Raw genomic sequence first — 13,135 nt, 5'->3', positions numbered from 1 at the left:
ACTGAAGAATTTAATTCATTTATATTTAAAGTAATTACTGTTAGTTATTTCCATCATTTTTCCATTTCTTTTCCCTATGATGTATAAGATTATTTGCCCCTTATTTCTTACATTACTTTATTCTTCTGTGTTTAGTTTTTATGTTGTAATAAAATATTTAAATTCTTTTCTTATTCCCTTTTGTGCATATTCTGTAGCTAATTTATTTGTCATTACCATGGACATCACATTTAACATTATAAAGTTATAACGTTCTAATTTCGATTTTTACTAACAACTTTAGTAACATACAAAACTCTGCTTTTTTTTATATCTCTGTCTCCAACACTTGTGGATGTTGATGTAACAAGGTTATACCTTGATACATTTAATGTCTCCAAACATAAACTAATAATTATTTTAAATGCATTAGTCTCTTAAATTAGGTAGTAAACAAAATGTGGAGTTACAAACCAAAGTTACAGTATTTTGTTCAGTGTAATAACCTCTAGGTCTATCCATGTCATTGTAAATGGTAGGATTTCATTTTTGTAATGGCTGAATAATATTCCATTGTATCTATGAACTATAACTTTCTTATCCAATCATCTGTTGATGGGTATTTAGGTTGCTTCTATATCTTGGCTATTGTAAATTGTGCTGCCATAAATTTTGGGGTGCATAGACTTTTATGAATTATTGTTTTTTGATTTTCTTTGGATAAATACCCAGAAATGCAATCACTAAGTCAAAAGGTAGATCTATTTTAATTTTTGGAGAAGCCACCAGACTGTTTTCCATAGTAGGTAACCGATTTGCAATCCCACCAAGTGTATAAGGATGCCTTTTTCTCCACACCCTCACCAAAACTTGTTCTTTGATTTATTGAAGATAACCATTCTGAGAGGTGTGAGGTGATATCTCACTGTGGTTTTAATTTACATTTCTTTGATGATTAGTGACCTTGAGCATCTTTTCATATGTCTATTGGCCATCTGTATTTCCTCTTTGGAGAAGTGTCTGTTCAGGTCTTCTTCCCATTTTTTAATTGGATTGTTTGTTTTATGTTGTTGAGTTGTATGAGTTCTTTATATGTTTTGGATATTAACTGCTTATCATATGTATCATTAGTGAATATTTTCTCCCAATCAGTTGGTTGTCTGTTTGTTTTGTTGATGTTTTCCTTTGCTGTACAAAAACTTTTTAGTTGGATGTAGTCCCATTTGTTAATTTTTACTTTTGTTTCTCTTGCCCGAGGAGATATATCCAAAAGGAAATTACTGTCAGCAATATCCTATAGCTTACTTCTTATGTTTTCAAAACATATGTATAATCAAATTTCATACTTAAAATTTTCCTATTAAATTCCTAACTCAGAAAATGGAGTCAGATTTATGGTTCTGAGAAAAATAGAGTAGAATTAGTTTTGGTTATTTGTCTTGCTTAAGTTCACCTTAACATCCTAGACATCATGTGTAAAATGCATGTGTTAAGACTTGAAAGGCAGATATAGGAAGGCAGATCAGCCAGAGAACTCAGACCCAGAGGAAAGACATGGCAGTGAGGGCCCTGGGATATTTTGGGGAGCCTCATATATCAGGGTTCATAAAAACTTTGAACCCTTCTTTCATTCTATTTTCTTACACAATAAACGAATCAATCTACCTTTTTTTAAGGTGTTTCTTTAGTAGCTATAGCAAACTCTTCTTTGCTTCTGTGTTGTTTTGGTTTTTAGTTTTATTTGGCATCTTTGTTTTACTCACAGCATCTCATTAAAGTCTTTGCAGAGATACCAACATTTATACGAAGGTAAAAATCAATGGGTGGTTGTGGAATTGAAGCTGTAAGATTGTGAACAAAAGACATAAACTGAAACATCTAGCCCTTAATTCTCCTTACTCTTTTTTTCTTTTCATGCAGGGTGCTCTTTCCACCTGGCAATGTGAGATTGCTCACTTTAGGCGTTGTAGTCAAGCTTTAATATTTGTTCCTCTCTGTACCCATAGAAAGCAGGTGTGGGCTAGCCTAAGTGAGAATAGAACATTGTTCTCTAAGGAATGTTTCTATGCTCATGCCTCAACAGTATTCCTGTGGAACATTAATATGTTTAGGGGGTTAGTTTGTTTCTTAATTGGAAAGGTTTGATGTATATTTACTGTTTTAGAAATACAATCTATAGAAAAAAATAAATGAAGAAAATGAGATTAGGTTAAATTATTAATTCATAGAAAACTAAAGACATGACAAAAACAAATTAAATTTCATATATGAAACAAAACAAATATTAAAATTTACATATCTTGAGATACAATAATGATAGTTGCACTGTAATTAATAGTATTCTTAATTAATACATAATTCTAAATTCTTAAACTTGTAAATTAAAACAACCTTTATTACATGCAGGGTCTCTCAAGGCTGAAATCACAGTGTTGGCCAGGCTGTGTTCTCATACAGAGCTCAGGGTATTTTTCCAGGTTCATTTAAGTCATTGGCAGATTCCAGTTATTTGTTTGTAGTATTGATTTTCCTTTTTTTTTTATGTTTTTGGTCAGCCATCGGTTACTCCAAACTTCTAGCATCCACTTTCTAAAGGGCTTAATTATGCAGTCATCTCACAACTAAGGAGCTTACTTCAAAGCCAGCAGGAGAACCTGTCCCAGTTTGAATCTCCTACACTTTGTAGGATATCCCAAATAACCAAGTTTAATTACCACAGTCAAAAAAAGAGTGTTCACCAGGGGTCAGGAATCTACAAGTCATTCCAGAATTATTTCTGCAGCAACCCAGAAGCTTCTATTCTAGTTTAGGGTTCCCCACTTGGCTAAGGTTTAGATTTCTCTGGGGGAACTTATCAATAAACCATATTCATAGGCCTCTGTATAATCTGAATCAGATTCAGAATCAGAATGTACCTACTGAATCAGATATGTGTCTTTGATGAGCTACGCAGGCAATCCCTATGCAGCCGACTGTGGCCCCTGAAACTTCTGATAACCACAGCTTTGTTAAATATAACATCCCACCTGACTATTACTTTATTAAAGTATTAGAGGATTTTCAAAACTACAATTGAGTTCTTGAGAGAACAAATAACATAAATGGGATCATTAAAAATTAAGAGGCAAATGGAGAAATATCAGTGTAGCATTTAGAATTAGTGATCTGTTGCTCAAGATTTCATTTATAGTTGTCTTCCCCTACTCTTTCTTTCAGTATAAAACTGATTTAACAGCTATGTCTCACTAAAATAGTAATCACTTTTTGGCATCAAATCAATATGTAATTTCTTACAAGGCCGGCTTTTAAATATTACCAATAATTTAAACTTGGAGTCATTCTAAAGGCTAAAGTATTGGCAGTTTAGATATCAATGCTAACTCCTGGCAGATACAATTTTGGGAAGATTAACAAATATACTTTGGTAATTTTTTTAAAGCCAATTTCCTCAAATTGTGTTCTGTAGAACTTAATTTTTTAACATTAGCCATTGGGGGATTAATTATTATCTTATCTCAGTCTTTTGATGACAATTTTTGAGTTACTCCTAAAAATTCACAAAGAAATATGGAAAAATTATATGTGATTTAAGTGTAAATTGGGCATGTGTCTTTCATGTGAATGAAGTGAATGCTTCAGTGTAATTTTACTGCTTCAATTTTGAATGTTCACAGAACTTTTTATTTTTGCTTTCTGCATCTAGACTACTCTCCAGAATGTTGAGATTGCCAGAGAAGTGACTTCTGATAAAAGGAAAATACTGTTCTACCTAAACTCAAGTAAGATTATTACTTTTCAATATGCCATTGTGAGTAAATTAATGAAAAAAAAAAATCTTTCTCTACATTTATATGAGAGTTGTTTTCTTCAGTATTAAGCTTTATGAAGACTTTTTATCTCTTCTAGAACAATATTGAACATTTTTTTTAAATCTCTTGGTGTGGGGAGAGTGACAACATTCCAAACACATACCAATGTTTAGTAGTTAGACTGTTTTAGACATCTTTCCATTATATTCATTTAAACAACTATTAAATTTATGTTATTACTTAAATGAACATGATTCAGAGAAATGGACATTATTAATCATTTCTTCGAAAACTTACTTTGTGGTAAGGGGTCCATAACTCCTTATCAAGAAGAGAACTGGTGTCACACCTTTCAGTGAGCACTGGAGTCCTGGAGAAAGAATAGATATACAATACTACCAGGATGCCTTGGCAAAGTTTTATAAAATGCTTCACACTAGAGACTAAGGGACTATCCCATTCTCTTTGTTTTTTATCATTATTATTTTTTTTTAATTTTTTTTTAGATTAAAGGATGAAAAAGTGTTAAATTGTAAAATAAATAAATATACCTTCAGAAAGGGAATGTGGGTCAGCATAGTCGAAAGAAGTAGAAGATGCATATTGTCTGTGACCTTGATACTAGGACAAGTGTTACTTTTGAAAAGAAAGACTCAAATTTTATTTGCTAGAAATATCAAAACTTTGGATTAAAATAACTACATCTATATCCCTAATAAATTACCACAGTATTTTTGAGTTTTTATTTCCTGGTAATACAAGGACTTACAAAGTTGTTTAATGAGAATCATAAAACTTATTGTCATCTATTACGTTAAATGAATGCTAACACTTGAATATGTATCGTGTATATATAGGGTATAAAATTATATCTAAATGTAATATTAAAATGACAAGAATAATTCAGTATGTATATCTGTATGTTATGAAACTCATAGAATTCTAATACTGGCTGCATCTTTGCAGATGGTTTACTAATGGGGTTCTCAAGGATTATGGCAAGGTTCAGAGCCATCTAGGATTACAAACAAGTAGGTCTAAAGTTGTTCTTATTACAAAATATTCTGGAAGTCATAATGACTAGATTTGTCATCTATAGTGAGAACCCAGATAGGAATGGGTTGTTAATAGACTGACTGTTCTTTCCCCGCCTCATCCTGATGCCTAACCACCTGATATCAGGTAGCTTTTTCCTTATTTTTACATTAAACACTGAATTCTCATCATTTAAATGAACTCAGAAAAATTTAATGCATACTTTCCTAAGAAGCAAGATCACAAATGTACCAAAAATGCTGGATTATATCCAAGGATTTCAATTTTTTTCATAGCATAGCTTTTTTTCATAGTTATACCTTTTCTTCAAATAAAATATCATAGAGAGGCTCAATAGACAAAAGAAAAGGGGGAAAGAACACTTTTCCTTGAAACAGGGTTGAGTGTTCTAGAACTTCTTGTACTCTCTACCACTGTTTTTTCTTGCCTCTGAATCCATTCTTCATTCCCCTAAACCCTTCACACCTGATGGATATTTATATTTCCTGGAATGCTGTTATTCCTTGGCTTCTCAGCCTTTCATTCTGAAACCCGCATAAAAGAATTAACTAAACAGAGACAGAGGATCAAACCATAGAGGTGGCAACTACCCAAATCATGCTGTGTTAGCTATAAATGGCAAAGTTATTACTTTTCAAAAATGTCATTTATTACTAATTAAAATTTCCCTTTGTAATATGTTGCTCTGTATGCTTTCACTTCACCATTATACAAAGTATTATGCACTGTTAACCTTGACAAAGTCCCAAGTTACATACCATAAATAAAAAAAGGAAGGGAGGCTGTCGTAAGGAGAATAATGACAATTCATTTGAGGGTGGCTGTTTCCTCTTCTGCAATCACAAAGAGTAAATATGTTGTTTTAAAAAAAATACAGATGAATTTTAAATATTTTTCTTGTCTTCTTGGGTATATATCTGCCTCCCATGCTTTTTAAAGAATTCAAAATACTTTATTGAGGAGCAATGAGCTTGAATTGATATTGTTTTGAGAGGATATGAATATGTGGAGAAATAGTAAACAATCTTATAAAACATAACCTTACCCACATTGCCTATTTTCTGCACATAAGAAATATTTTTAAATTTTATGTATCAGCATGCACTTTTTGTTAGTGGATTTCTTATAGTCTCTCACCTGACCTATAGAACTCTAATTGTGCCTGTTATGTTTTATTGGTGCTCATATCATATTTGTCCACATTTATAGCCAGACTAGCTTCACATTTGAAGGCAAATAGTCCCATGAGTAAGAGCTCACTTGATGTCTGGTGTGGGAGAAAAGTGATGCAGCTGGATTGTTTGCCCCTGCTTTGTGCTTGCTGCCCTCTTTACTGAGCTCAAGGAGAGCTTTTATCTTCTTGGGCATTTTCTATTGTCAGAATAAGATTCCTGTAATGTAAATACTGAATATTTTAAAGTGCAAAATTTATTCTACAACTGCTTTTCTGTGCTTTAAGGATGTTTGAGGCATGTGACCTTGAACTTTGATTGTTTTTTCCATTGTCTATCTCCTCTTTGTGTTACACATGGCATCTGCTCACAGAATGCAGCTTATATTGACCCATTTGCCAACAGAATTGTTAATCAAATTCTCACTCTTTTCAGGCATGTTTGAGATGTTAGAGTCACTGCACTGATAAAAACACCTCTACTTCCAGTTTTGTCTATCATGACTATCATGGCTATGTTGTCTATCATGGATAAAATGATAGAATTATAAAATGCAAACAAGCCTAGCCTTGAGCCCAAAACTGACTTTATATTTCAGCTACTTTCTTGATATTTTTTGACTGTAATATCCTCCCCGTCAATCTTGCTTATGGGGTTCTAAATGAATAAGTTGTCTGTAGGAGCTGTAGCTCCTGATCAGAAGTGTTAATAGTAATGTTGTTTTCTGATGTAAAAATAACATGCTGACTTGAGTTTGGTTTTTACTTATTTTTTTTTAGGAGAGTTTTTTATTTTCTGTGAGAGTTTAAAGGAAAAAAAAATGTAATTTCTCCCTGTGACCCCAGGATTTACCATCATGCCAAGATATGAGGAAACAATAAATATTTCAGAAAAAAAATAACAAGTTGATGAAAATATTTTGGGAGTTGTATTCTGTACATTTAAAAGACATTCTCCTGCAGTTTCATAAGCTTTGCTACATTAAAAGAAAGAGGAAAAGAAATAGGAAGGAAGTTTTGAAATTAAAAAAAGTAAAAAAAATGCAATTATAAATACAAAGGAATACATAAACAAAGAAAAAAAGCCTCCTCATCAAATTATAGTATGTTCTTAGTCAACACTTAGTCAGTATCGCCCTCTACTTCTCTGTAAACTTAAATTATACAATAGGCCACTCCTTAATTTTTAAAATTCCAACTGTTCATAATGTCTATAATCATTCACTGTTTTTCTTGTCTTTTCACTCATATTCTGATGACTATTTTTATTCTTATCTTTATTTATTTTCTCCTCATTCTTAGATCCCAACTGTCCTCAATGCTATTAACTCTGTATGGTAATAATTATCCAAAGGAATATTTTTTCCTCTATTAAGGACCTTAATATTTAAGAACCAAGAACAAATTCCACTACCTTCTTGATAGTGTTCAGGTGCCCCAATCCTAACTAATTATTCTTTTCTACATATCTATGATAATATTTTAGATTATTTTAGTCTGTTTTCTCTACCAGATTGGGAACTTTTAAAAATAATTTTTATTTTTAATTACAGTTGACATACAATATTATATTAGTTACAGGTGTACAACTGGTATTTAGACATTTATATACTGTATAAAGTGATCATTCTTTCAGATCTAGTACCCTCTGACATCATACATGATTATACAATATTATTGACTGTATTCCTTATATCAGACTTTACAGCTTCATGATTATTTTGTAACTACCAATTTGTGTACTTCTTAATCTCTTTCTCTTTTCACCGCCGACCCTCCCCCCCCCCCCATCTACTTCCATCTGGCAACCTCAAAATGTTCTCTGAGTTTGTTTCTGTTTTGTTTGCTCATCTACTTTGTTCTTTAGATTCCACATTAAGTGAAATCATATGGCATTTACTTTCTCTCTGTCTGACTTATCACATTCATCGCAATGAGGTCTGTCCATGTTGTTGCAGATGGAAGATTTTATTCAATTTTTTATGTTTGAGTAATGTTCCACTGTATACATGTACCACCTCTTTTTTATGCATTAATCTATTGATGGACACTCAACTTGCCTCCATATCTTAATATTGTAAATAATGCTGCAATGAACATATAGATTCACATGTTCCTTTGCAGTAGTGTTTTGGGATTACTAGGTCCTTCTTTCGTCTCTTATTATAGCCTTTGTTTTAATGTCTATTTTTTTCTGTTATAAGTATTGCTACTCTACCTTTTTATGTTTGTTCATTTCCATTTTAATGAAATATCTTTTTCTGTCCCTTCTGTCCCTGTCTATGTGTGTCTTTCGATCTAAAGTGAGTATCTTGTAGGTATAATATGTAAGGGTCTTATTTTCTTAGCCATTCAGCCACCCTATCTTTTGATTGGAGCATTTAATCCATTTACACTTCAAGTAATTATTGATAGCTATGGAGTCATTGCCATTTTATTAGTATTTTTGATCTTTTGTTTTCTTTTTCTTTTTAAAGACGTCCTCCAACATTTCTTGTAACAGTCATCTGGTATTAATGAACTCCTTTATCTTTTCTTGTTTGGGAAATTCTTTATCAATTCTAAATGATAGTTTGCTGGGTAGAGTAATCTTCATTGTAGGTTCTTTCTTTTCATCACTTTAAATATTTCATGCCAATTCCTTCTGGCCTGCAAAGTTTCTGTTGAGAAATTAATCGACAGTCTTATGGAAGAGCTCTCTTATAGGTAAATAATTGCTTTTCTCTTATTATCTTTAAAATTCTCTCTTTGGGGATGTGGTTCCATAATGTAGCAGTTAGCATATCTGTTTTACATGCAGAAGGTCCTGGATTCACATCCCAGTGGAGCCATGGTCCATAGTTTATGGCCATGCCGCCCTTAACAAGCCTGATGTTTGATCTTGGAAGCTAAGCGGGGTCAGGACTGGTTAAGACCCCAGTGGGGGACCACCTTGGGAAACCAGGTACTGTCGGCATAAAATAATAATAGATAATTAATAATAATAATAATAATAATACATTCTCTCTTTGGGTGGGGAATGGAGAAGGTGCAGTGACTTCCCCGATCAGCCTGCCTGGAAGTGCTGGAACTTCTAGCAGCCAGTAGCAGGGCCCAGTCATCAGGGCAGAAAGCAGAGAAGCACAACAGGACATCAGAGAAATGACAGTTGATTTTTACCAGCACTGGTTGCAAAAACAAGGCTGCAGCCCTCATCTCTCAACCCAGAGGGTCTTCCCCCCATACTCTCTGAGACCGATCACCACAGAACCCCAGGGGATTCTGAGAAAATGCTACCAAAACTGTTGCTAACATTGACAGGAACTAAAACCGAGAGTAGCAAGTGTGATTAATTTCTACAAGAAAATAAAAAAGACATTTAGGCTTCATATAAAGCAGGGATCCAAGAGGCTTAGATGCCACCTACTGGAAACCAAAAGAAGAGCGCCTTCTTTGCAGCAGGCTAAAGAGAGACCTTTATATAATAAATCTTTCTGGAAAAACAACAGAATACACTTCCATTAATGCCAAGGTGGAGAAATAGTCCATTAAACACCACAAACAGCCAAAGTGACAAGGCAGCTAAAAAAGAAAGAAAAATCGCTGGAAAATAAGCTTAAAGATATAGAAATATTGGACTTAAATGACAGAGAATTCAAGATGGTACTTCTGAAAAACCTCAGTGAGATCCAAAACAACTGAAATCAACAATTTCAGGAATTGAAAAAAGAAAAACAACTAGATGGGCAGAGCAATGAGATTGAAACCCTAAAAAGGAACTACATAGAACTTCCGGAGATGAGAACACACTGCAAGAGTTGAAAAATGAAATTGCAAACTTGGGAAATATAGTCGCCAAAATGGAGGAAAGGAACAGTTATATCAAAGACAGAAATCTAGAAAAAAATCAGAAGAAGAAAGAGAGAAATCAAAGAATGAAAAATAATAAAAGAGAAATTGAAGAACTAGCTGATACCATCAGGAGAGGAAACATAAAAATAATAGGCTTTACTGAAGCAAGGAAAAGGAGCAGGGACTAGAAAGCATTTTCAGACAAATAGTGGATGAGAATTTCCCAAATCAAAGGAATGACCTGGAGCTTGGAATTCAAGAAATCAACAGAACACCCAATTATCTCAATTCAGAGGCCTTAATCAAGACATATTGTATTAAAGTTATAAAAAATCAATGACAAAGGTGGAATTCTCAGGGCAGTCAGAGAAAAAAAGATGGTAAATTATAAGGGAAATCCCATCAGATTATCATCAGACTTCTTAATGTAAACCTTACAAGCCAGAAAGGAATGGAATCAAATATTTAAACTATTAAATGAAAGGAACTACCAGGCTAGAATAATGTATCCAACCAAGCCTTCCTTTAGATATGAAGGATAAATTCAGACCTTTCCAGACATACAAAAATTGGAATTCTCCACTATGAGGCCTGCACTATAGCTCACCTAACACAAAATAACAAAACAAAACAAAACAAAACAAAACAAAACAAAATACATAATTAGGAATAAAGTGACTATCAAGTAAATAGAAACAGAGCAGTGCAACCCTTACTCAGAACAAGGCATTATAAGCTTAACTAATAAGAAGAGAATTGCCACAGCAAGATAGTAATGAACATGTAGAATGCATAGGGACAAATTGAGACAATGATGACTGAAAGGGGAGATTCAAAGATCCAAATACAAAAAAGGGGAAAGGGAATAAGGCACACGCAGAAGAAAATAGATAACTGTATGTATATCTATATCTACATCTATATATATGTATATATATATATACACACATATGTATATATACACACATATAACAATCCTTTTCATATTCATAATGGTAGTTACACACTGAAGATTCAGAACTGACATATATAACATAAGACTATAAGAAGACCTCATATTTCAATAATCACTCTAAATGTAAACGGAATGAACAAACCAATAAAAAGGCAAAGAACTGCAGAATGGATCAAAAAATAAAACCCAACAATATACTGCCTCCAGGAGAAACATCTCAGGTCAAAGACAAATATAGACTCAAAGTGAAAGGGTGGAAAAGATATTTCAAGCAAATGGCATTCAGAGAAAAGCGAAGTAGTGGTACTAATATCAGATGAAATAGACTCCAAAATAGAAAAAGAAAAGAAAGATACTGAGGGACACTACATAATGATAAAGGGAATCATGGACCAAAAAGACATAGCGCTTATTAATATTTACACTCTCAATCAGGGAGCCCTAAAACGTGTAAAGCAATTACTAATAGAACTAAAGAGAGAAACAGACAAACACACCATTGTAATAAGAAACCTAAATATCCCACTGTTGAATATGGATAGATCATCCAAACAGAAAATCAATAAGGAAATAACATCCTTAAATAATATATTAGAACAACTGTACATAATTGATGTTTACAGAGCCTTCCATCCCAAAACAGTTGCTTACACATTCTTGTCTAGTGCACATGGAACATTCTCAAGAATCAACCACACACTAGGACACAGAAATAGCCTCAACAAATACAAGAGGGCTGAAATCATACTAACTATATTCTCCGATCGTAATGCTTTGAAACTCAAGATCAACTGCCAAAAGAAATCAGGAAAAATCACAAATACATGGAATAACTGGGCTAGGGAAGAAATAAAAAGAGAGTTCAAGAGATACATAGAAATTATTGATAATGATAGTACAACATATCAAAACTTTTGGGACACAGTAAAAATGGTCATAAGAGAAAGTTCATATCATTACAGGCCTATCTCCAAATACAAAAATGAGCCCAAATAAATAACCTAATCCTTCATCTTAGAAAACTAGAAAAGAAAAACAAATGAGGCCTGAAATTACCAGAAGGAAAGAAATTGTCTAAATTAGAGGAGAAATAAATGAAATTTAAAACAAAAACAAAATCAAATAGAAAAAAATAAATACAACAAGGAGCTGGTTCTTTGAGAAGGTTAATAAAATTGACAGACCCCTGGCTAGACTCACTAAAGAAAGAGAAAGGAAACAAACAAACAAAATCAGGGGTGAAAGAGGGGGGATTATGACAGACACTGCAGAAATATAAAGATCATACAAGAATACTATGAAAAAGTACATAAAACCAAATTTAATAACCTATAAGAAATGGACCGGTACTTAGAAAAATACAATCTTCCTATCTGAATCAAGAAGATCTGGAAAATCTAAATAGATCGATCAGCAGTATGGCAATTGAAACAATCATCACAACCCTGCAAAAAAGTAAAAGTCCAGAACCAGATGGCTTCACCAGTGAATTCTACCAAACGTTCAAAGAAGATTTAATACCTATTCTCCTCAAACTCTTCCAAAAAATTGAAGAAGAGGCAATCTACTCAACTCATTTTATGAGGTCAATATTACTCTGATACCAAAACCTGTTAAAGATAACACAAAAAATAAAACCACAGACAAGTATCTCTCATGAATACTGAAGCAAAAATCCTAAATAAGATACTGTCGAACCGTATAAGCAACATATTAAAAAGATTATACACCATGATCAAGTGGGATTCATTCCAAAGGCACAAGGATGGTTCAATATACGCAAATCCATTAATGTGATACACAACATAAATTAAAAAGTAAGGTTTATATGATCATATCAATAGATGTGGAACTAACCTTCAACAAGATACAGCATCCATTTATGATCAAAACACTTCACAAAATTGGTATAAAAGGAAAGTACCTTAACATAATAAAGGCCATACATGACAAAACCTCAGCCAATATTATTCTTAATGGTGAAACATTAAAAACCTTCCCTTTAGATCAGGAAAAAGGCAAGATCGTCCACTATCACCACCCTTATTTAATTTAACATTGGCGATCCTAGCAAGTGCAATTAGGCAAGAAAAAAATATAAAAAGCATCCAAATAGGAAATGAAGAAGTCAAACTGTCACTATTTGCAGATGACATGATTCTCTATATAGAAAGTCCTAAAGACTCCACAAGAACACTGCTAGAAACAATCAGCAAATACAATAAACTCTCTGGATACAAAATCAACGTTCAAAAATTCATAGCATTCCCATACTCTAATAATGAAGTGTCAGAAAAAGAAGTGGAAAAAATAGTTCCTTTAGCAATTGCAACA

General features: G+C 33.1%; 1 protein-coding gene across 11 annotated transcripts in view; it reads left to right on the top strand.

Moving 5' to 3' along the window:
• SNTG1 (syntrophin gamma 1) overlaps nucleotides 1–13,135 on the top strand; it is a 746,957-nt gene that overhangs the window by 254,846 nt on the left and 478,976 nt on the right. For 10 of the 11 annotated variants that reach the window (XM_036232864.1, XM_036232854.1, XM_036232853.1 and 7 more), the window contains one exon: nucleotides 3,683–3,758. The exons of the other annotated variant lie outside the window; for it this stretch is intronic. The gene's annotated coding sequence lies outside the window, so the exon portion shown is untranslated. The remainder of the gene's footprint in view (nucleotides 1–3,682; nucleotides 3,759–13,135) is intronic. 11 annotated transcript variants of the gene reach the window in all.

Source organism: Rousettus aegyptiacus, unplaced genomic scaffold (genome assembly GCF_014176215.1).
Source record: "Rousettus aegyptiacus isolate mRouAeg1 unplaced genomic scaffold, mRouAeg1.p scaffold_m13_p_15, whole genome shotgun sequence".
Taxonomy (NCBI): domain Eukaryota; kingdom Metazoa; phylum Chordata; class Mammalia; order Chiroptera; family Pteropodidae; genus Rousettus; species Rousettus aegyptiacus.
This window is presented reverse-complemented; position numbering and strand designations above follow the sequence as displayed.